At 53.4% G+C, this 23,691-nt stretch overlaps 1 long non-coding RNA gene across 1 annotated transcript in view; it reads left to right on the plus strand.

Annotated features, from left to right (window-relative positions):
* Positions 1-370: 370 nt before the first annotated feature.
* LOC122468285 overlaps positions 371-23,691 on the plus strand; it is a 63,698-nt gene continuing 40,377 nt past the window's right edge. The window contains exon 1 of the long non-coding RNA XR_006293198.1: positions 371-558. This is a non-coding gene — a long non-coding RNA (uncharacterized LOC122468285). The remainder of the gene's footprint in view (positions 559-23,691) is intronic.

The raw sequence follows: 23,691 nt of genomic DNA on the forward strand, positions 1-23,691 counted from the left end.
GCCCTTATCTCTCCGCGGCCTGTGTCCCTGTCGCTTGCTTGTCTCGCTCCGGACCACTGTGTCTGGGGCGCCCTCCGCCTGGTTTCTCCTCGCCCCCGGGAGGAGGCGCTGGTGTCCGGGTCGGCCTCTGGTCCCTCCCAGCCGGCGTCCCGGAGCCCCCATTCACAAAGCCCGGCTTGGAGGAGGCGACACCACACACACACACACACACACACACACACACGCACACACACACCCCGAAGAGGGGAGTTTGATCTTGTCTCATTGGCGTCTCAGGCCTGAAAGGAAAATCGTTTGGGTAAACAGCCAAGCTTCCAGGCTTAACGCCCGGCTGCCGCCCCCGCCCCTCCGCCCCCTCCCGCCTCCCCCACTCCCCTTCCACCCCACCCGCCACCCACACTCCGCTCCGCAGCCGGGCCCCGAGCGAGCTCCGCGCGCCCGGGCGGGAGCCGAGGGCTCCCCGGGTTCAAAGGGCCGCAGCCCCGAGGGAATGCCCTCCTCGCTGTGCCCCGAGGGGCAGAAGCGGACCGCAGGGCGGTGGGACCGGCCCGGGCCACGGTAGGAACCGCGAAACCTCCCGCTTCCCTAAGTAGACCTCGTCCCGGGGGAGGGCGCCGGGGAGTTCGGAGCCCGCAGGGACCTTTTCGCCAAGACCCAAGCGGAGGCCGAGCCCGAGCCCGGGCCGCAGGCTGCGCCTCGGCGCTCCGCCCCGGCCACGGCGGGGCACCCTGGGCCCACCAGGCTGTCGCAGGCGTGTGGACACGTGTGGCCCGACCACGGGCGGGGGCGGTGAGCCTCTGCTGGCCGCGCTGAGCTCCGCACCCCCTTGGGTGATTACCGGGTTCCCACCTCCCGCGGCTCCAGGAAAAAGCCTTTAATCAGATATTAAGCGTTTTCCGAAGTTTGATTCTTTCCAAAGGACAGTTTTTCAGCTAACTGGCTGTAAACATAATTAATAGTTATTAACATGCAAAAAAAAAAAAAAAACACAAAAAAACCTCTGTGGTGTTTGAAAGGATATTGGTCTCTCTCTAGCTCACACTCTCAAGCCTGGAGAGAACATTGAATTCGGAAAATATCCTGATTAGATTATTAGACCTGATTCTGTGATGCTTCCCCTCCCCCCTCCTCTAATGAAATTCCTCTCTCTTCTTCTCCCTTCCTGTCTCTCTCCTGTTCTCGCTCTCTCTTTCTCCTCCCAGTCTCAATCTCGCTCTAATCCAGGAGTCATTAGCAACACCCTCTGGCTACATGTTTTGCATCAGTGAAACATTGTGACATAGTTGTAATACAAACTCTGAGCCTTACACTGCATCTCGCGGTAGGAAGTGTAATAGCAATAAAAACCATTTTTCATCTCCAGGCATTATTCAGTACCAAAAAAAAAAAACAACAACCAGAAAATCTGAATGTGAGCAGGGGTGGAGGGAGAGAGAAATGAAGGGAAGGAGAAGAAGAAGGGAGGGAAGGAAAGAGAGAAAGAGAGAGAGAAAGGAGCAAACCTTTCTAATTTAGAGACTCCCTTTCTCAAGCATTTCATTTGCTGATGTTCTCCTCCCTTCTGTTTTTGTCCCTGCCCCTCACCCTTGTCCCTCAGTGGATCCCAGGACCCACCCTGCAAGTACCTCTTAGCTCCCAGGATCTCTCAACACCTTCCTCCTCCCGGAGGTAGCATCCCTCCAGACAGGAAGACCCCAAGACTCCCAGAGGCCAGGCCACCCCTCCTCCGCTGGCCAGAGTGAGAGATCCTCATTCAAGTCCTGCTAAGAAATTAGGGCCTCTTTCCTGTGTGGTCCCTTTTAGGAATTCTTCCTAGCCCGATGGGGAAGGACAAGCAACCAGAAAAACAACCTGGCTTCCCCCTCCCCCCTCCCCCCCTGCACAGCCCTGTAGTTTCTGAGCAGGGCAGAAAGTACTGGTCACAGTGAGAGACGGAGCACACCCTGTGAACTTAGGGAGACCGAAGATTCAAGAAAGGGTCTCTATGTTGGATTTGCTCAGGCAGGAAAACGCGGGGGCTTACGCACCACCACATCCACGTTCTCCTCCACCCCATGGGCCCCAGTTCCGCCATCATTATATGTGCGATCCACTGAGTTCCTTAAAACAAAAACCAAAAGAAACTTGTGGTGGAAACTGCCTTAGAAAAAAGACTGTACCCCCCCCCCCCCGCCGAAAACAAAGAAACCACACAAATGCTCTCAGCACCACCAGATACATGCCCTACTTTTAACACCACGTTTGGAATCTTCGCAGAAAAAAAAAAAAACTTGTTTCGTGAAATTTGTGTTTTACTTATCCCTTCTGTCTCTGGGATGGTGCACTTTGAAAACAAGTCGAAGCAAAGCCTCACTATATTCAGCGAATTAATTTTGCTGTATATTTTTTAGTCGTGAGGGTTTAAGAGCCGGGCGAGCCTCTTAAGTTTTCAACCGGAGGAAATAGGGTCCAATGCAGTATAATCTGTGCTTCTCGCTGGTGCTGCTTTCACCTGCGGACAGGTGTATATGTTTAAGGGCTGCATTTTGTGATTATTTTGTCAGCAGAGCCGAAGGCTGTGGGATATGAGGTTTGGTAGGCTGGCCATTGGCATGGCATGGAAAAGCCCCTCTTATGTCCGACTGACCAGAATGAGTGAATTTGGGTGGACTTACAATTGGGAAGGGAAGGCTTCATAGGCCTCATCGGAGATATTTGCACTGGCCTCAGCTGCCTGGCCCGAGCTCGGCGGCCCGAACCCATGGGCCTCCAAGAAAACATCTCTCATTTAGTTTATCTTTCGTATCAAAGCAGTGTCACAGCTTGGACTTGGTGAAATTAGACCTATTTTTTTTTCTCTTTCTCCTGCTATTTTCCCTTCACCCCAATGCAGACATTGTGCGATACGTCGGTCACAGATAATGGGTTTTAACCGATGGGAAGAAGGCCTGTGCGTTTCGGCTTCTCGTAAGGTTTTGACGAAGGAAAAAAGTCCGGTGACGGTCAAGTTAGGCTGCAGAAGGCTGGGAACATGGCCATGCCATTCCAGTTTCCGCAGCGAGGTGGCGCTCCAGGGTGCGGCAGCGCTCCCAGCCGGCGGCCGCCGAGCGCGCCGGCCGCGTTCCCGCAGCGACGCAGCGGCCGCGGAGCCGGGTTCGCGCCGGTCCCTGTCGCCTCTGCACCCGAAGTCGGAGAGCGCTCAGCCCCCTCTGGGCCGACCGGTCCGCAGGGCGGGCGAAGGCCTGAGGCCACGACCGGGGAAGACGGGCGGCGGCGGCGAGCCGCGACCCCGGCCGGGGCCGGTGCACACTCCCGGCGCTGTTGCTCCGGGGAATCTGCGAAGTTCGCGTTCGCGGTGGGACCCGGGCGGGGCCGACGCCAGGGTGCGGGGACCTCGGAGGCTTCGGGATCCGCGCGCCGGGCTTCAGCCTCCGCCGGGTTTGCGGGGAGGCCCGCGCTCCCCACCCCAGAGCGTCGCCCACCTCCTCCACCCCCAGGGTCGGCAGACTTGGCTGCTTCTCTCTCTTTTCTTGTTTTAAGAAAAAATAAAGGAAAGAAAATCGTATGCGCTCGCTATTGCTTTGTCCTCCAAAGTAGGCAGTTTTTCTGTTTAATAGGTTTTTCTTTTTCTTTCCTGTAATTTTCCTTTCCTTCTCTTTTCGTTCCTTATTTTTTTCCCCCTCTTCCTTCCTTTGTTTCCTGTTTTCTTAATTTTTTCTTTTCTTAACCTACTTCTAAGAGATGGTTCTGAGTGAGTGGGTGGGAAAGAGACAGAAGGGTCTGAGTGGCACGAGCCCTAGAGGACTCAGCGTTGGCAAATGGCAGCAAAATTGAAGAAGAAACTATTTCGATTTATTGAACGCACTTGCGTCCTAGCGATTTCGTTTCCACACTTCTGCCTTCCCTGGGTATCTCACAAGCTCTAGGTCAACGCTGACCCGGAGGAAATGCCTTTCACCCGGTCACACTCCACCTGTGGTTGTCGGAACGGGGCGGGGGGGGGGGACTACCCAAACATTTTTGCAACAATGATAGGAATAATAATAGTAACAGTAAAATGAACAGCCTTTCCACTCTGCATGAATTCCTTCCTGGGTTTGTAGCCCGGCTCCGTGAAGCAAGGGCAAGGCGGGCAATGAGCGGCTGTTAGCCTGGGCCCTCTTTCCAGTAGTTGGTTGCACTGGAACGCCCTGACCCGGGAGCCGCCACCCTTCCCAGTGGCCTCGGGTGCCCGGCCTGGGCCACGGTGGCCGCTGGCAAGCTCTGCTGAACCTGCACCCTATCGCTTCCTACCAGCTGTGCTGCTGCTTTTAGCCGGTTTCTGGCCAACCTCACTTTCCTTGAAGTTATCTAGCGTAAACGCAAGAATTTTCGGCCCAATTGAGAAGTCTACAGAAACTCCGGCGGGTCAGGTCATTAGGAATGTGAACGTAGCGACCAAGAATTATAAACATGATCTAAAAGTCTCTTCCAATTCATTTCTTCAAGTATTTATTTGAGTTAAGTGATGAAAAGTGACAGTTGTGAAATAGACAGCTTTTAAAAGTAATGAAGTCAGATGAGGCTTTAACCTGTCGATTGCTATAAATCAACTTCGAAAAAGACGAATGAAGAATATTATTTGGGCGCCTAACAGCCAACATTTGCTGTGCGGGTTGCGGGCCCTGGAGTCGGCCTGCGGGGGGCTTCCGGAGTGGCGGATCCCCGGGTCCCTGCGTTGGGAGCTAGCCCGAGTGAGACCCACGCTGTCTGCAGCGACATTTTGTGGTGGGCGGGTCTCCATTTCCGCTGAGACTTCGGCCACGGATCTGGCCCACCGTAGTGTGTCTGGACACTCATCAGCACAGTTGGAAATTAAGGGGACTGAATGCCACAATGTAGATGGGCGCTCAGCCCGGCTCCCCAGCTGGCTGAGGGTCTCCTCTTGTTGATCCAACCGCGTGGGGAAGGGCCAGGGCCTGAAAGACCCTTACTCTTTGGAAATGGTGGTGACTGAGGTGGGGGAGGAAGGGGAGGAAGATGAGCAGGAAATTATATTTCCTTGAGGCCCTGGCGGGGGGGGGGGTGCTTTGGGCTTTCAGTGACATCAACGGGCCCTAATCTGGGAGGGAGCTCCAGGACAGAGGGGGACTGGGGCAGGCAGTTGAAGGTCTCCTAATGGGGGAGAAGGTTCCTAATTCTGCACCTGCGGGGGTCAGAGACCAGATATGGTTTCTGTAGGGTGAACTGGTGGGGTGTTTTAAATAAATTTTAAACACTTTCTTGTAGATCACATTTCCCCACCACTGCAAGGTGGGTCACAGCCAGACTCGGGGCATGGCCCTCTTCCCAGTGACTTCAACCGGTGTCCCCATCCCATCCCAAGTCTGAGAGAGGAAAACACGCCCCGGGGTGCCTGGCCTTCTGGGTCTGTTGCTCGCTCTTTCTCCCAACCCTTCCCCGAGGTGGGGAGGACACAGATGCTTCCCTCTCTCTCTTTTATCGCCCTGCGTCGTTGCTTCTAGGTCAAGTCGGTCACCTAGCGACCTCCCCAGACTGCTGGACCACCAGCAACAGGTTCTGGTGTACTTCCTCCCTGACTCTTCCACCCGGTTCCCTCTCATTTCTGGGTCAGGTGGGTGGAGACGGAGCACCTCTCGCCCTCTTCCCGCTTGACCAGCGAGTGCAACCCTCCAGAGGCGAGGAGGCAGCGCCCGCATCTTTGGGCAAGTTGCCTGGCTGGGTGGCTCTAAGGACCATCGGTAGCCCCGCATTCTCCTAGCTCAAAATTCCCAGACTGTTGACTGGTGGCAGCAACTCAAAGCACCCTCTGAGGATAAGATCCAAGAGAAAGTATAGGGGGGAAGTGGGGGGGTAGGGAGTGAAGTGGACCACGCCCTCCCTGGGACAGTCCCTAACCTCTTGGGGGCAGGTTGGGCTGGTGGCTCCATTCGGGGCCCCACCCTGGCCTACGACGCCTCCTCGCTGCTTGGGGGCCTGGTGTCGACCTTGAGCAACATCCCCTCCCCCCCGCCTTCAGGTCCGATTTCCCCCCCCCCCCTTTTTTTTTTTTTGGAGACCCGAACGTGGGAAAGGAGGCTCCCGCTCTATCTGCGCCCAACTTGCCCTCCGGGTCAGCTGGGGCTGGAACCTGCCCGGCCGAGACTCTGCAGCAGGCTGCGCGGCCACCGCCCCCGCCCGCCCCGCTGGCGCCAGGGTGCCCGGAGTCCCAGGCTGGGGCGCCGAGGGCGCGGGGGCCTCCAGGACCCGCCTGGGTGGAGGGTGGGGAGGAGGGACGGCAACTTCCAGCTTCCGGCGGGGTGGTGGTGGTGGTGGTGGTGGTGGTGGTGGTGGTGGTGGTGGCGGGGGGTGGGGGGGTGGGGGGACTCTTCGGAGGAGGCCAGTGGAAACTCCTCCTCCACTCCGCCCCGAGGCAGCCGGGACTCGGCTGGCGGCGCGTCTCCGCCCGCCCGAGCGTTTCCATAAATCAGGCCGCTGGCAGGCTGCTAATTAGCTCAGGCCGAAAAGAATAGGAAGAGGGAGAGTCCAGTAGTGCTCGGCGGGGTGGGGGTGGGAGCGCCGTAGGTGGGAGATCAGAATTGCCCCAGGACCTGCGGGCGACTGCCTGGGGCACCGCAGCAGCCCCCCGCGGAGGCCACCGCAGATCGCTTTCCCCCAGCCGGGGCCTCCGAGCTGGGGCCTCCCGATCACACGCCTCCCGCGCTGCGCGCACCCGGGTGTTGGACCCGGCCCGCCCACCCACGCCGAGGCCCCCTCTCCCACTCGCTGAGCGAGCCCGGCGTTAATTAACTCTCCCCTCGCCCCCTGCAATATCGGAAGACTTTCAGAACTCATCCCCAAGTGTTTCCTCTTTAAGCCTGAAGCCTGCGCTTGGAAACAACCGCCAGGAAACGAGGGAGCTGGGTCTGGAAGGAGGGTCGGTCACCTCAAGGCTCCGGGGTAACAGGGCTCCCCCAAGGACTGCGGGTTGTAGGCGGGGAGGCTGTAACCCCACACCTCCTCCCCCAGTGAAAAAAGGCAAGACGGGTCAATCAAGATCAGAAATAACCCTAAAGTCGGATTATTGATTTCCATGTAAATCCGGAGCAGAGGACGCGGCGAGTGAGAGCGATTTCTGTTTATTTTCTTTCCGTTCCTCCCCCACCCTTCTCTCAGCCCGCCGGGTTTGGCGCCCCTCCCAGTCCTCTCCGCCCTCCGCCGGGAAGGGACTCTGCGATGACATCACCGCGGAGACCCGCGGCCTCCCCGCCCCCGGCCCCGGGACCCCGGAGCGGAGATTGACAGGTGTCGCTCGCAAGGACAATGCCTTCCAGGTGTCACCGTCACAGTCTCATCCCTCCTAACCCGCCCTCTCTGCCCCCTTCCCTTCCAACGCTCCTAGCCGCCCCACCCCCCTTTTCTTCTCCGAGGGAAGCTCTCTCGTCCCCCCCCCCGCCCCCCAGCTCCGCGCATCTGGGTCCCGGGTCTAGATATGCGGGCAGTGGGCCGGCGTGGAAGGGCAGGGATGGCGGAGACTCGGCTTGCTGTCTGCCGCAGGGCGGCTCGGAGATTCCAGAGCCGCGGGAAGGGTCCACGCGGCCGTAGCCCGAGAGTGGGCAAAGAGGGAACGGGCGTGTGTTTTTAAGGAACCAGCGCGGTCTCTGGACTTCCTGCCTTCCCTCTGCACCCGCTCCCCCCCCCCCCCCCCACACCCACACACATAATATAACAGACGCTAAAATAATCCTGCCATCTGGCAAATCCCAAATTTGGCGACCAAGCTCCTAAAGCAACGGCGAGGTGTCATCCCGGGAGTAGGTGGCTGGTCCTGTCCCGCTGTCCCGAGCGGGGACAAGGACATCGAGCTCTGCCCGCACCTGCCCCCACCACGGCCGGACCTCGTCCTCCCCCCCCCCCCCCATCCTTGCTCTGACCCTGGCGACTCTGTGGCGCTCTCCTCCCGATCTGGGCAGCGGCTCTGGGGGGTGGGGGGAGGTCGGGGGGTCGGGAATGGGGGTGCAAGAGTTGGGGGGGCTTCCGCTCCAGCTTCCACCAAAATTGCTCAATGAGCTAAAACCCAAATTCGCCTTCATTATGTAACACCGAATGTAATTTATAGCCGGGCGGCCTGTCGGCGGCGATTTAGATCATTTGGTGCTAAGGATCACACTTATTAGATTTCTTCAAAGCCGATGGGGGTTTTCTTTTTCTTTCTTTTTCTCTCTTTCTCTCTCTCTTTCTTTCTTTCTTTTTTAAGGAGGGTATTTGTACTAAATTGCCCAGTGCTGGTGTGATAACTGTCAAAAGTTTGACATCAAAGGAGCTAATATTATTCAGTTACCAGAGAAGCTGTCTGTCTAAATAAGAATATCTTAATTACTGCATCACAAAGGTAGGAAGGCAGAGGCATTCAGCCGCTCCTTTTGATGGCGCTATCTACGTTAGACCGATGCGCCGCTCCTAATCAGGCCTAGTCCGATTTCCTTTCCTCTCCCTGTCGGTCCTCTGAACTTTATAACTATATGTAAACACGTTGTCAGTGGGGACCTAATCTTCTCGGGTTCTTATTAGAAGAAATTTCCATCCTCTCTCGTTCTAGATTAGGCAGTGGAGTCCGCTCCGTCAATGAAGGGACTAAGGTTTCGTGGACAATAATGTGGCAATTGTTGATGGTTTGTGACCCATAAAATGTGGAGGTGACTGTTCTGGCTTTGGTATGTAATTATGCAAAACACTTTCCATAAAGACTTGCCATTCGATCTAATGGCAGTCCCTGCGGTCTATTTCAAAAAGGGAGGGTCTATGTACAGAGAGAGAAAAGTAACATTTGTTTTAACACAGGTTTTATGGGGGGGGGATGGATAAATACAAACACATCGCAACGCCGCCCAAAGTATTTTTTGGAGTCAAATTAAAATAATTACGAAGGGGTTTAATAAGTTAATCATAGCAACACGGCCCATCCAAACACAGAGGGAGGGGTGTTCAGGCTGTAGCTCACCACCTCCCAGCCCGGAACTGTCCTTGAGGGTGGCGATTTACCTTCTGCTTGTTCAGGGGTGGGGTGCGGCTGTGTCTCAGCTCAGTCCACCTAGGTGCCCCTCTGGGATCCGAAGCCCCAGTGGGGGGCTGAAATGGGGGGGAGGGATGGGCGATGTCATCCACCCCCAAATCTCGTCTGTGGAGTTATTTGACAGAGGGCACTTGTAACAAAGCAGCTGTCTCTGAAGAAGCCCCCCCCCCCCACCGCCTCCCTTTCCCTCCAGGGCCCCCAGGGCCCCAGGATTTAGGGATCCCCAGAAAGGCAGCTCGGAGGGAGTGCCAGGGCTCGGAGGGAGTGCCAGGCAGTGCCTGACCGGTTTGGGTGAGGAGTCTCAACCCCGAGCCCATGCTCAGAGACGTCCGCAGCCCAGCGGGGCCGACTCCCAGCTGCTAGAGCACCTCTGCCAAGCACCCGAGGTTTTATTTTATGTGTGTGGTTTTTGAAATACAACATAAAGAATTTTCAAAGGCCTGAGGAGGAAAGGTGGAATAAGAAGGGTCATCATCACCGGTCCCGACCCAGCTCCGGCCGCCAGTTAATACAAGCATTTCTCTGCCACTTCCAGGGCCCCCATCCTGCCTGGATCCACATCCCCCCCACCCCCCCAGAACGGCTCTGCCACCAGCTCGGAGGCCTCACCGCCCACCACACAGCGACACTGCAGTGTGAGCCCCGCAGAGGCAGGCGACAGGGGATTTTTCAAGGGGGAAATGATGATTAAAAGACAGAATCATCTAAATATCAAAGTGACACATGGGAGACCTGGAAAAAATATTTAAGCTAATGAAAAGCAAATAAAGAAGGAGGCACCGAGGCTGGGAAATTAAATATTATGTTTAAGATGGCGCTTTTGTGTGGGCTTGAAGATTTCCGATTCATGTACACATAATAAACACTCAGGTTTGTCATCTGGAGGTGCAAATCTGAAAGATATTCCAACAAATAAAGTGCTGGCAGAGAGAGGAATAAAGAGATCAGCGCCTGTCAGGGGTCAGGCAGCCTGAGATTGCTTCTAGAGATCTTTTGAAAATTTCACACGATTGAAGGCTTAGGGGCTTCACTACGCTCGCATTTCAAACTCAGATCAGTGGGATCACAATCAAAAATAGAGGTCTGGAAAATTGTGATGCAGAGATGGCCACGGGCTGCAGGACCTCTCTCACGAGTGCTCTCTCGCGCGCGCTCTCTCTCTCTCTCTCTCCCTCTCTCTCTCTCTCCCTCTCTCTTTCTTCTCTTCAAGACAGATACTCTGACATGGGCTGTGATCCTTTGGATGACAGTTGTCAGAAAAGAAAGAGAAAATTGCATCTTGTCTCGTAACTTCCTTCTAGTCAAAAGGAATTTAGGGTCTTGTTTCCAAGAAAAGAGGGAAAAAATTATTCTTTGCTAGCTAGCATAGGACCATAGCTCAAGAGTTTGGGTTTTCCTAATTAGTGATCTACTCCTGGACTTTTAGATCTGGTTTGTTAACACGATTTCTCATTTAGCGTGTTTTCCTGCAGCACACGGAAATTTCTTACCACTGGCAATTTACGCAAGTTCAGGTATGTAGACAGGAGTATACACTTACACGCACACGTATGCACACACAACTTTAATCACTAAACCCAGAGATTGGCCTGGTTGCCTCTTATTTGGTGAGAGTTAATGCTCACTCATATTTCGCGCCCCCCCCCCTCAAGATGTCAGCACTTTCTGGTTCAAACAGGACACAGAAAAATCAATTGTCTCTGTGATTGATCCACCAGGGGAAAGAAAATAAAAGGAACTGGTGGGAAGGGCAGTTCTATGAGAACAGACCAAAGTAAGGAATTTGAAATGGGACCAGGCTGAGCAGAAGAAGAAGAAGAAAAAAAAAATACTGGTTAGACAGCTAGGGCTGGAGAACACGTTGGGGACAACCAGAAGCAATGAACGTCAACTTTGCCAAAATAGGAATCACCTCCAATTAGCTTCTACTGGTTTGGGGGAACTTTAGGAGGAGTGAAACAAAGGGCTAATTTATCATCACTGCCAGCTCTAATTTTTAGCTGGCTATCTTAGATAAACAAGAAGTGATTTGGGGGAAACCATCTGAATTATAGTTGGGTTTCATTTCCTCTGAGACCAAGAGGAGCACAAGTGAGTTTCCTAAGAACTTCCCTTAAGTGCAGGTTTTAGGAGATCTCTCTTGAGGAGGGACCCTCCCCCTTCCCAGGGGAGAAGAGGCCGGTGTAAAGGACTCCTGTTTTCCTGAATTACCGACTTAAACCGTTAATAACGTGTGTTCTTTAACAGGTGGGCAGACACGGAAAAGTTCCATAAGAGTTGCACTAACTGGTTTCACAAGTTCAAATCCGTGACTCCTCCCGCGTCTGGAGTTTGGGGCAGCGGCTGCGGGAGCCCCAGGTTTGAGGCGCGGCGGGAGGACCCCGCAGGCCGCCGGGCGGTGGGACAGGCCCCAGCCCCTGCAGCTTCGCTGCGCCGGGCGGAGAGGGAGCGAGAACGCGGCCGCAGGCGCCCTGGGTTTGGTGATTCTGGAAGCAAGGTGGAGAAAAGTGGAGCGTGGGTGCCCCTCGAGTCCTATACTTCGAGCTTTCGCAGACACCCGAGGAGCCAATTTCGACCGCAGAACTGGAGGCCCTGTGTCTGAAGGGCGGCCTCTACCCTCAAAATCGGCCTCTCGGTTCCCCGCCCCCCAGAATCACAGTACCGGAAGAGCGAGCAGGTTCCAAGAACTTTAAAAAGCTCGAGCAGAGTTGCAAACGGAGGGGAGCTTTCTCTTTGCAGAAGGGCCACCCGCAGTGCTCTAAGTCTCGCTCCCGGTCGCCCATCAAGGACCAAGCCCTCCCAGCCGGGTTTTAAAAGCGAGCTTTCGTGCAGCGAATACTATGGGGCCTTTCCTGGCACCCCGGAGAAGCTCACGGAGTGCAAAAGGGGCCGGCAAGGATAAGCAGAAGGAAGGAAGCCGGGAGACTGAGGAAGGGACCCCCCCCCCCCGGGGCCGGAGGGGGCTGCGTGTGCTCGGAGCCGGAGCCCGAGCCGCGCCCGGGCCCCGGCGGGGAGGCGGCGCACGCTGGCCAGGGTTCGGTCGCCATCGACGCCACCGCGGGCGTGCTCAGGGCCCGGGATTTCCCCCAAGCAGGCCGGAGCGGGGGTCCAGGCTGCTCCGCTGGAAAGTGGGAGGTCTCAGGGTAACTCTTTCTGCAGAATGCAGACCCGGCCGGAGCCTACGTGAAAAACACCAAGAGCGAAGCGGTCGTGAGGGCTGCCCGCTTGGCCCGCAGCAGAGGGGTTTCCTCGGACCAGGGAGGCGAAACCCGCGAAACTCGACCCCTCCTGCAACCGCTTAACCGGGAACTCCAGGGGCGGGGACAAGCGTGACAACTCCAAATCACAGGCTGCCGGTGACCTCTGGTTATGTTGATGGCTCCCTGTTTCCTACCATCGCCGGCCCTGGGAGCGGAGGACAGGCGAGGAACCTTCCTCTAGCCGTCCCATTCTCGCCTTACGAGAAAAAAAGAAAGAAAGAAAGAAAGAAAGAAAGAAAGGTCAGGGCCGGGCCCAGCGGAGAATTGTAAACTGGAGGTCAGAGGCTTCACGGGGCTGGAGAGGAACCCGCGCCTCTAGGTTTTAAAGCAAACAAAGCCCAAAACAACCCAAACACGTCTGGCTGTGCATGGCCCAGAGCCCAGTGCGTCCAGGGCAGAGCGCGCGCCGAGCGCCCTGGTCCGGGATCATTTCGGTCCAAACTCGGGGCTGGGCCCCGCGCGCCACGGCCTCGGCTCGCCTCGACTCAGGAGACCCTGTGTGCACCCTTTTTTGCAGCTGCCGAGCCCCTCCGGCCAGGCTGGCTCTGGGAGGGGCGGGGAGGGGCCAGCGCCCAGGCCAGGGAAGGCGTGGGGTCAGGTGGAAAGCTCAGGGGCAGTGGTGGCAGGGAGGCCACCGCCGGGACCCCATCCCAACCTCTGTATCTCGGGCTCTGCCCTCTCCGGGAGTAAAGCACTAAAACATCCCCGGGTCTAGCGAGTGCTGGCTAGGGAGAAGCGGCGCCACCGGAGGCGTCTTCCGGCTGCGTTAACACTGGCGCGGAAAACCGAGCGTTTCCACGTCGGAAACATCCCGTGGCTGCTGGGGGAGGCCCGCCCCGCGGGGCGGCGAGAAAGCGCTCGAATTCCCACGTAGCCATCTTGGCCTTTTCTGAAATGAGGTTTTAAACAACTAATCATGAAACTGAAAACTCCAGGCGAGCCAACGCGTTTCTTCCCGTTTTGATACGACATCCACTAAATAAACCTGCGCTTTTAGGCCATCTCCTCTCCAGCTTCAAAGGAGCGAATGTTAATTTTGCCTTCATCTAAATGATTGCCGAGGCTGCCTGGTGAGGGCCTCTCCCCCTCCTCCAACCCTCCCTCCAGATTTTAACGTGTGGAGTAATGATTTACCACTGTCCTGGAGAGCAAGCAGCTCGTCCCGGCCTCGTCCCCACCCCCCAACACCTTACTTCATTTTTGTTGATATTCTTAATTTCACGGAACGCTATTTAGAGTTTAGCATGAACTGCACGTGCCGTGACACCAATGGCGAACGTGTCTGTTCTCTCCAATGAACTCCGAGTGCGGCCCCCTAGGAGCAGACCCGACCTCTCCTTGGGTGCCTGCGGACCACGTCACATGGGCTTCGGTGGGCACCATGCCCTGGGACGAGGCTCTCTAGCCGAAGCCCGGCCACGGACCCAGGCGCACCTAGGTGGCCACATTCCCAGGCGACTTTGCCACCGGGGACTGCAGCTCTATTCCTTGGGGGCCACGGCTATGGCGGTGGAAGAAAAGGAGAGGAACTTCGGGAGATCTTTTTGAGCCTCGTCCAGCTTTTAGGATCCGGTGCAAATTTCTCAGTGTGTTTCTGTCCAGATAGACAAAGCTCTTTGGAGTTAATTAACCAGAGGTCCAGCTACAATTAATAGAGAGCGAGGAAAGACGGAAAGGGGGGAGGGATTTGTAGGAGGAACGGAAAATAAGTAACGTCCGTTTGGCCACATTCCTTTGCACGGCTCGGTCGCAGTTAGTTACCGACTTTCCAGCTGCGAGGACGATGTGCGCCATTGGTTGTAATTGAATTGCTGTTGTAACACCTTTCAGGTGGACGGCAAAGCGTTTCAAAAAAGTTGTGCGCGCGGCCTGCGGCTGCCTGGCCTCTCCCTGCCGCGGCCGGCCGGCCGCCCAGCAGGCAGAGCGGCCACACCGGGATTGGGGACACAGGGCTCGAGGCGCCCCCGGGCGGAGCTCGGAGAAACCTGGTCCCTGGCGAATCCATCCCGGGCGGTGGACGTCCCTACCCTGGCTGGTACTCTGGGGAAGCCGGGCACCCCGAGGGGGGCTGGAACTCGGAGCGGAGACTGAATAAGGTGATGAGGTCAGGATCAGGACTTGCAGACACCGGGAAAGTCAATGCGCGGTCGGGAGTGAACTCCGCGCTAGGAAGGCCTTTGCCCTCACCGTTCCACTGGATTTGAATTCGCAGTGCTCGGTGCGGCGGCTCCAGGAGGTTCGGGAGCGTCACCCCCTCCCCCCTCCTCCCCCCAGCCTTGGCCTGGCCTCTTCCAGGTACCAACTCGCCCCGAGGAGGTAGGAAGGTTTCCCGCCCCGGGGCTAGAAGCCAAAGGTTGGGGCCTGTTGCTGAAACGCCCCCTCGTGTGCTCCGCCTACCCAGCTCGGTCTCCGATGGTGCTCCCTAGCCTGGGGTTTCTGCCTTGAGGGCCTGGGCAGAACGTTCGGGGCAGCAAGATTCGTCACCTCCTTCTCTCGCGAAGCCTCCGGCCTCCTTCTTGGGCTTGTGGAACTTACCCTCACCCTTCCTGCCCTCGGGCGCGGCTCCCCTACCCCGCAAGTGTCCTCGTTGTGACCGCAGGGACAATGCTTTTCTCTGTCACCTCTCACTCCGCGCTCGCCCCTCTCGCGGGCTCCACGCAGCTTTCTAGGCACAAAGAACAAGATTGAGAATCGTACGACGCTCCCCCCAACACACACACACACACACACACCACCCCCCAGCCTGGACGCCCCCCCCCCCCCCCCCCCTTCAGCACACCGTCAGCGCCCGCTGTTACCAGAAGAGCAGCAGGTTGAAACAAGTAGGGGAGAGGGTAGGGCAATCCCCGGACCCACTGCCCTGAGTTAAGATCCCCATGGCCCGTTTAAAGGCTGGGAAAAGGGAACGACAAGTACTAGAGGCGGAAGGGTGCCTCACAGGCCCTGGGAGGCCACCCGAGTGAGGCTGAGCCCAGGACCCTGGGCCCAGAGGGTACCCCGCGGACCTGACCATTCTGTCTCAGACACGCAGGTCAGCCAGAGAAGGCTAAGACATTCGCAGCCACGCCGGGCTCCCCTCTCGGTCCAGCGCTGTGCGGGGCAGAAGTCAGTTAGGCTCGAAAGAACTGTCCAGGGGAGGTCGAGGCTGAAACCAGAGGGCAGAACAGGCGAGAAGGAGCCACCATTGGGTTTGGCCCCGCGAGGCCCGGTGGGAAAGACTTATGGCCTTTGTTTGGGGCTCACCTAACCGATGTCTGTGCGCAAGGTGGGGGTGGTGACAGGAAGACAAGGGGCTGGGAAACTTGGCATCCACCACACGCGTCACTGGGACCCCAACCCGTCCTTTCTTTTCCTGGGGGAACTTCCGCTTCCCCCGGGGCTTGCTAGACCTAATTGGCCTTGGGAATCCAAAAGGCTATTGCTCTTGGAGGCTTCCAGCAAGGCGAGCTGACGCCTCTCCTCTCCTCCCCCCGCAACGACCCCCACCGCCTACATCTCCTTTTCTTCGCAACCGAGTTCTTTTCCTTTCCTTGCGTGATCAGGAGATCACGGGTACAGGTTCCCTGCCCCTGGTCCTCGTGGCCTCCTGCAACGTCCGAGCAGGTTTGAGATGGAGTAGTTGGGGAACTCGGTATTATCGGCAAGAACTTGGGAACGTGCGGCCTCCCTCCGCGTTGGGGGTAGATTACTTCAAGGCTCAGCTGAGGACAGAAGAAGAGCAGGACCCAGTCCGCATCTGGCCCCAATTTTCTCTGCTCGGAACCCCCCTCCCCCTCTCCCCGCTCTTGGATTTGCAGCCCAGCGTCCCCTAGATCGACAGTCCCGCGCTTGCCTCGCTCTGCATCATGGTGAGAGCAAGGAGACACCCAGGGGAGGCAGGGCTTCAGGACACGTTAGGGACTCAAGGGCAAAAGCCTCGTTCTTCTCACCCTGGATCAGGAGCGAGACCTGGGGGGTCTGGTCAACAAGAGCCCCTTCTCACCAGGAATGGCAGCCAAAGCTGGACTTGGAACTCGGGCTTCGGCTGCGGCCCTTTCCCGGTTTCCCCTCTCTTCCACCGCCCAGTCCTGATGAAATCCACACGCGCTTTTGGCCCCGCCTCCCATCTCTAAACTTTGCCCAGCCGTGGCTTTCACGGGGTGTTAACCTTCCTGCAACAACTTTGTCAACAGCTAGAAAGATTCTCTGGGAAAGACGTGGAGAAAAAATAGAAATAAAGGGTCAGAAATACATTCTGGAGCCCTGCAGGTGGCTAAGCCTGTTACTTGTAGTTATGTCTTTATACCCTCACACACCCCTGAGACATAGGTACTACAATGGCCTCCTATTTTTTTTTTTTTTTTTTCCTGCTGGGGAAAGGAAGCTTCAGGGAGGTTGAGAGCCCTGACTAAGCTTAGCCAGCTAGCAGTATGCCAGACCTGGATGGAACCAGGCAGATCCTACTGGAGGCCAGCTTCTGTCCTAACCCGCACTCAGGAGAGAAATCCATGCACTTGGAGAGCAAAATGGAGCCTCTCTCTGGGACCAAGCAGTGGCCTTGCTTGGCGATCTGACCACTCCCCCCCCCCCCCCACTGCAGAGCCCGTGAGGGGCTTCAGTGCCTGAACCCCTCAGCTGAGGTCAGGGATTCCCCTCCATGCTTCTAGAGCTGAGAGCCATGACTTTGCACTTTCTGTATTTTAAGTTTATTGATTTATTTTGAGAGAATGAGAAGATCATCGTTCCTTTCTGAGGTCCCACGAAAAGAGCGCTTGCCTTTGGATGTAAGGGGTGGGGGTGGAAGGAGGAAAAAAGAAAAGAGAGCACCTGTACTATGGGGCAACGCTTGTGCAGATTTATTCTGGGGATGGGTGCGGCTTGGTGCGAGGCACGTAACACAATTTGTAGCCCCAAAGCAACATTTCAAACACCCCAACACGCTCCCTGTTATGATGGGGAGAGACACTGATGTAAACACACGAAGGAGAGCTTCCCTTTTACTAAAAAGTCCCATTTCCTCACGGGACCCCAGAAAAACGTCCTCAGGGTGGAACAGAGAGCTGTCCCTTTGTGTCACCGGAAGGACCTGTCTGCAGGTGTTAATGGAGAGACGTAATAGCGAGGAGGACGTCTCCCCCCTTTTTTCTCATCTACTTCCGTGCTGTCTTCACAGACTTACGTAGTAGCAATGATAGAGAGCCATGAACTATCTTACCAAGTTGGGACGGGTGGTATTTGACCTCACCATTTTTCTTTACTTTTTAAGGTGTTCCTTCTTCAACATTCTCACGAGGGTGGTTTCTTAGCTAAGCAAGTTCACGGTCCATATTAGAACGCTCCTTACTAGAACCCCCCTCCCTGTATGATTCTCTGTAGTTATATATTTGCATTCTCTGTAAATCTATATATTTCTATATATATTGCTATTTGCTTCCTTTAAGTAAATATACGAACATATATGTTACATATTGTTGGATAAGTAATATAAAAGCAAGCAAGCAAATAACGAATGAGATCTATGGCTGTTGTCCTGATGGTAACCACGTTGACCTACATATGGCAGGTGGAAGCAACAAGACGCTATGAGGATAATTCTATCTGTAGCCTATCGTTTCCAATGTTAATACCTGTCGCATCAGGTGTTAACTTTTATCTGAAGGACCCCTCAGCTGTGTGAGCCAGACAGGTTCCCACTTCACTTATTTATGTCAGATACCTTAACTCTTGCAACAAGTGTAGGACGGCAGAGAGAGGTTGCCTAATAGGCCCAAGGTCATACACAGCTAGTCAGCGGCAGAGGCAAGATTCGAACCAAGATTCTTTCATCACAGAGTTTCTGCTAATAAAGTCAGTAGCACCAAGTTATCCATTTTGGCTATATGCAAAAGCGTTCCTGGATTTCAGAATCTATTCTTTTTTTTTTTTTAAGTTTATGTATTTATTGTGAGAGAGAGAGAGAGAGAGAGAGCGGGAGAGAGAGAATCCCAAGCAGGCTCCGTGCGGTCCGCACAGAGCCTGAACCGGGACTCGAACACAGGAACCGTGAGATCGTGACCTGAGCCAAAATCAAGAGCTTAACCAACTGAGCCACCCAGAGGCCCCTCAGAATCTATCGTTTTGGGGGGGTGGGTGGATCAAAGGGTGGGGAATGTGACTTTAACTCTGTTTCTCCTTCCCCAGTTGTCTCCGTTTTCCATTCCGTGATCGTCTTCAAAATCATTACTTCCTTAAGAGATCTAAATGCCTTTCCCTGTCTTAGGTGCAATGCCACATGTGTAGGTCTCTGCAGACATTCGGATGGTTGGTTGGTTTTTTTGGTTTTTTGTTGTTTTTTTTTTTTTTTTCTGTTTCACTGACTGCTTGGGATCATTTTCTCACCTGTGAGAAGAACCTTTGCCTGTTGGTCATAGGCGGGGCGTGATTGCGCCTGAAAACCCTGCTAAGACATTGTCCTTGAGGGGTGGGACCTGTCTGGATGCTGAGATGCTGAGGGGGCCAAAGCCTTGTCCCCAGGGAAACCGGAGCAGGATCCTTCGGCCACAGCCCACTGACTCACGCTAGAAGTGCCAACCTTGGTTCACGGAAATAAGACAGCCCCAGTTTTTTCTGCTTACCCTCTTTGGCTGATCAATGGGGACTGGAAGGCAGCTGACAGCGCAGGTTTTCAGCCAAGCAGGAAGGAGAATCCAAAGCAAAACTACCTGGTGATTCAGATTCAAATCTGGTAACCTGCTTCAAGCTAAAGTTACATCTCCATAAGACGAAGGCATCTCCATAAGGCCAAGCAGCTAATATATTGTTTAAATTATTTTATGGTTTATTTATTCATCCTGAGAGAGACAGAGACAGCACAATTGGGGAACGGGCAGAGAGAAGGAGAGACAGAGAATCCCAAGCAGGCTCCAAGCTACCAGCACAGAGCCTGATATGGGGCTCGAACTCATGAAGCCAGGAGATCATGACCTGAGCTGAAAACCAAGAGTCGGACACTTAACCGACTGAGCCACCCAAGGGCACCGAAGCATCTAATATTTTCAAGGCCACTGTAGAATCAGTGTGCCTAGGTAGTCGTTATTATGTTGGTTCAAAACTGCAGACTGACTGATAGCATTCAGATCTCCAGTTTGTAGGAGGGAATCATCCACGTGTGTGTTACTCCTCTGGAGGGAGGTGGTTAGCTTGGGTCAGTCAGTCCTAGAGGGACACCGATGGTCAGGATTGGCTGTGTCTACTGGTTATACCCCAGGCCTATCCTGCATTTAAAGCTCCCTGGCTTGGCAAGTGGGTCCTGGGACGCAGTAGAAGTGTGGGTGGGGCCATGGGTATATAACGTGGGGAATACAGAACCTAGTAGAAGGGGAAGGAATGGTTATTTTCCTGCTCTTCAGGGAATCTTTCTCACTTATGCATGCATTTAACATCTGCCTATTGAGTAGGTAAGATGTTCCCAGCCTGGGGTGACTGAGTAGCTCAGTTGGTGAAGCATCTGACTTCGGCTCAGGTCACGATCTCATAGTTTGGGGGTTCGAGCCCCACACCGGGCTCTCTGCTGTGGGTGCAGAGCCCTTTGGGATCCTCTGTCCCCCTGTCTCTCTGCCCCTCCCCCTCTCGTGCTCTCTCTTTCTCTCTCTCAAAAATAAGTAAACATTAAAAAAAAAATGTAGGGGCGCCTGGCTGGCGCAGTCGGTTAAGTGTCCGACTTCAGCCAGGTCACGATCTCGCGGTCCGTGAGTTCGAGCCCCGCATCAGGCTCTGGGCTGATGGCTCAGAGCCTGGAGGCTGTTTCCGATTCTGTGTCTCCCTCTCTCTCTGCCCCTCCCCCGTTCATGCTCTGTCTCTCTCTGTCCCAAAAATAAATAAACGTTGAAAAAATAAATATTTAAAAAAAAAATGTTCCCAGCCTAGAGCAAGGTACTTGTGGACACAAAGATTAGGAAGTCATGGGCCCTGGCCTCAAGGAATTTTCAAGTTTGCAGGGACGGGTAAGAAAATGTAACCTACTGATTCTGACAATGGATACAAAGAGTTTTGGAAGCGTGAAAGACAGAGCGGTCCCTCCTGCCACAGAAAACTACCTGGGCAAGACCTCATAGTGGAGACGATCTCACCTGGGACTCAGAAGCCGCAGCAGGTGCAGCAGAACAAGGGTGGGGACAAGAGAGAGACATTGGTGGCGCAGAGTACAGGTAGAGAAGGTCAGATCGGGTTCTTCTTTCTTGGGGTAACAGTCAAAGGCAATGCTCCTTGGCTTATCGGGGGCCTGTGTAAAGGAGCTGTAGGTTTCGCATACAGCGTGTCTTCTCCCCGTCTGTCCTTTTCATGGAGGGGAGGAGGTAGGCGAGACTGTTTCCCAAAGGAAGGGGTTTCTTTTTAGTCCAGCTGATGAGCCACATTTAGATTTCCTTCCAGAGGGAATAAATGCGGCTCCTTGTGTCCTGAGCGTTCACTGAAGGTTTAAGACAGCGAGAAGGACGCATCCGAGTAGACCAAGTTGTGGAAACGTCAGAGGAGATTAGCATATTGAGCGCTGTGGCAAAAAAGAAAAAACGAATTCCTGCCAGAATGTATTCCTGACTCTGCAAGTGTGCCAAAAAGTACTGGTACCAATTGGCTTCCTCTTCGGGGCTCGCGCTTCTATCAGAACAGATGAAACACGATGCTTTGGTGAGTTTTATGTGTCTGTCTCTCCCTTGGAGGCTGGGAGCTTAGCTGATTCACTTCTGTTCTCAGCCCCTGGCACAGTGCCAGGCGCATAAGACGAGCTCAGTACATTCTGAATGAGCGAGGGATACAAGTCGAAGAATATTGGTTTTTCATTTGTGTTCATGAGAGGTGGGGCATCTGAAATGTTGTCTTCAGCTTATCATTTGGAGTCTTCACCTGTGATTGCACAGAGTGATCGCAACGCAAACCGGTTCTTATAAGACTAGTCTTTATTGACGGCGGGGACTGGCCTGCCGAAGTGAAGGGTGAAAGCACCGTAGATATTAAACTGTGTCCTCTTGCCTTGACCTTGGGCAGTCACCTCCAAGAAACTCAAGACCCACAAGTTTGAAAAACACTGGGCTGGAGGCTTCAAATCGATGTCCAATTTTTTGCCTTAGTTACTTCTCAGCATGACAGGAAGGCTCAACCGTGCTCTCTTTCTTGGTCTATGTGCCATTCAGAGCTACAGTGAAGTCTCCTATGACCAAAACTCACTTGGGTGTGCATGTTTTGTTGTTGTTTGTCATTTTATGTGTTGTCTGTACCTTGGCCAAGATACTTTCTCAATTAGGCTCAACTGTGGTTCTTCCTGTGGCTTCCTTATAACTTTGGGTGACCCGAGGAATGCCAATAATCTGGATTCTTGAAAGTTAGTACCTTATGGCCACTTGCCCAGGGAAAGGGCAAGATCTATGTGGGAGGACAGATTAATCTAAGATGTTTTGATGCCCTTCTTTGTACCACTGTTCTGCGTTAACGTTCTCTAACATAGGCACCAATTAGATCTTGGAAACAAGCATGAAGAAAAGCATAAAATGAGATCAAAACATGATCAGCTCCCTTTGAATTCTACCTTATGTTTTAGCCAGTCTATTGGCTCCTTGGCTTGGAGAAATTTCAAATTCCCACTGGCTTAATGGCAAGATATCTTCCTATTCTTCTTTTCTAAATACGTTCTCCCTTAAAAAAAAAAAAAATCCTCCCGACCCCGGTATCTCTACTGTGAATTCTCTTTTTAGAATTCGAACTGCAAAGGAATTCACAAGTGAAACAGAACACATTTTTGAGAACTGTGTTTACTGTTGTGCGTAGCTCCTGGGAGCAGCAGACACTTTCAGTAAAGAAGTTTATAGCTTTTGTTTGCTTTGAGTTGAGGAGGCCATGGTAGCCTTGATAATCATCTCAGAGATCCTGACCTGAGTCTCAGTATCCAGAGAGCTGAGATGTTGTCTGAATGTCATCCGGCCATCAGCATGTGACTCAAAGAAAGGCACAACTTTGAGGGCGGTGGGTTCCCCGGGGGCAAAGATCAATCTTTCCCATTAGCAATATGAAAACATGGTTCCAGAGAGCCCATGCCGAGAGAGTCCAAGGGGGTGGGACGCACAAAATGCAAAAGATGGGGGAATTCAGCTTTTGGTCAATTGCCAGCCCTTCGGCATCCGGGTGGTTCTTGGAGACCACAAAACACAGAGCCTTCACTTTTGGGATTCGGATAGGAAGCCAATAGCTTCTTCCACCTTGGAGAACTGTCTCCATGTGCACGTGCCTACCCCTAAGTATCTAAATAATTGTTACAACAAATGTATGGATTTAACATTCTTGATTCAGGCATGTCTAAGAAATACCAAAGAGGGAAGAGCAATCGCGTCATCATGGGACAATTACAAATAACATTCTGCAGCCCATGATTGTCTTTATTCGCTGCAAAAAAAAAAAAGTGGAAAGAAAATGCAACATTCATTAATCATTGAACAGTGATTCAATATCTAGATGTTCAGGAGTTTTTATATAAATCATGGAACACATTTCCTGCTTTGCAACCATAGCTTTGGCTTCGTGCACATAGATCCAATCTGTTTTTCATTCCCGGGCAAAACAAAGGAAGGGCTGATACTAAATTCTGTCTCTTGCTGAGAAAAGCAAAGCTGAGAACAAAGAGTTAATATTTACCTGTCAGGAAAGCAAGCATTTCAGAGCAATGAGCTATTATCTTGGCATAAATCTGAAACTGAAAAAAAAAAACAACATATATGGAAGTAAAGTGAGTTCAAGAAAGAAGGTTTTCTTGGATTTCCCCAGTTTGAGGAAGAAGCACTTAAAAATGGTAAAATGTGGAGTAAGAGGAGGATTTTGTGTGAAGGGGCAATTATCCCAAACCTGAAATTATAAACGTGTGGATTAAAAAGATAAAAATCATTTTCCTTTAAAACTCGGGATGCTAATAGATTTCCTTCTGTATGAAGTATGGCTACCTGTCCTGTCTTTACTTGTACGAAATGGCCTTTAATAATCTTCCATGGTAGTCCGTGAAAAAATTCTTCCTATGTTGCCAATTTAGTGAGCATAATTTACTGGGAACTTTATATGGAATAAATTATGTTCTTAAGCCTCCTCAGATGTGCAGCCAATAGCGATTTTAAAGCAGAAAGCGAAATGCAAAACTTAGCTCGAAGGGGCATTGGTTGTATTTGCAGCCTTCTCCGGAGTTGTTTTCTCTCTGCCCCTGTGAGGGGATTACAGGGGCTGCATTCCAACCTGAGGCTTTCTTAGCCACATGCGGCTCTTCAGAAACCTGCATGGGGTTTTCTTCTTGGATTTAAATAGAGCGACAAGGAATATTGCAAAGTGGATGTGGCGGGTGGGCCCAAGGAAGAAGGAAAAAAAAGAAAGAAGAAGAACTCCGCTTGAGTCACACACAGGACAAAGAGGGAA

This window comes from Prionailurus bengalensis, chromosome B3 (genome assembly GCF_016509475.1).
Source record: "Prionailurus bengalensis isolate Pbe53 chromosome B3, Fcat_Pben_1.1_paternal_pri, whole genome shotgun sequence".
Classification (NCBI taxonomy): Eukaryota; Metazoa; Chordata; class Mammalia; order Carnivora; family Felidae; genus Prionailurus; species Prionailurus bengalensis.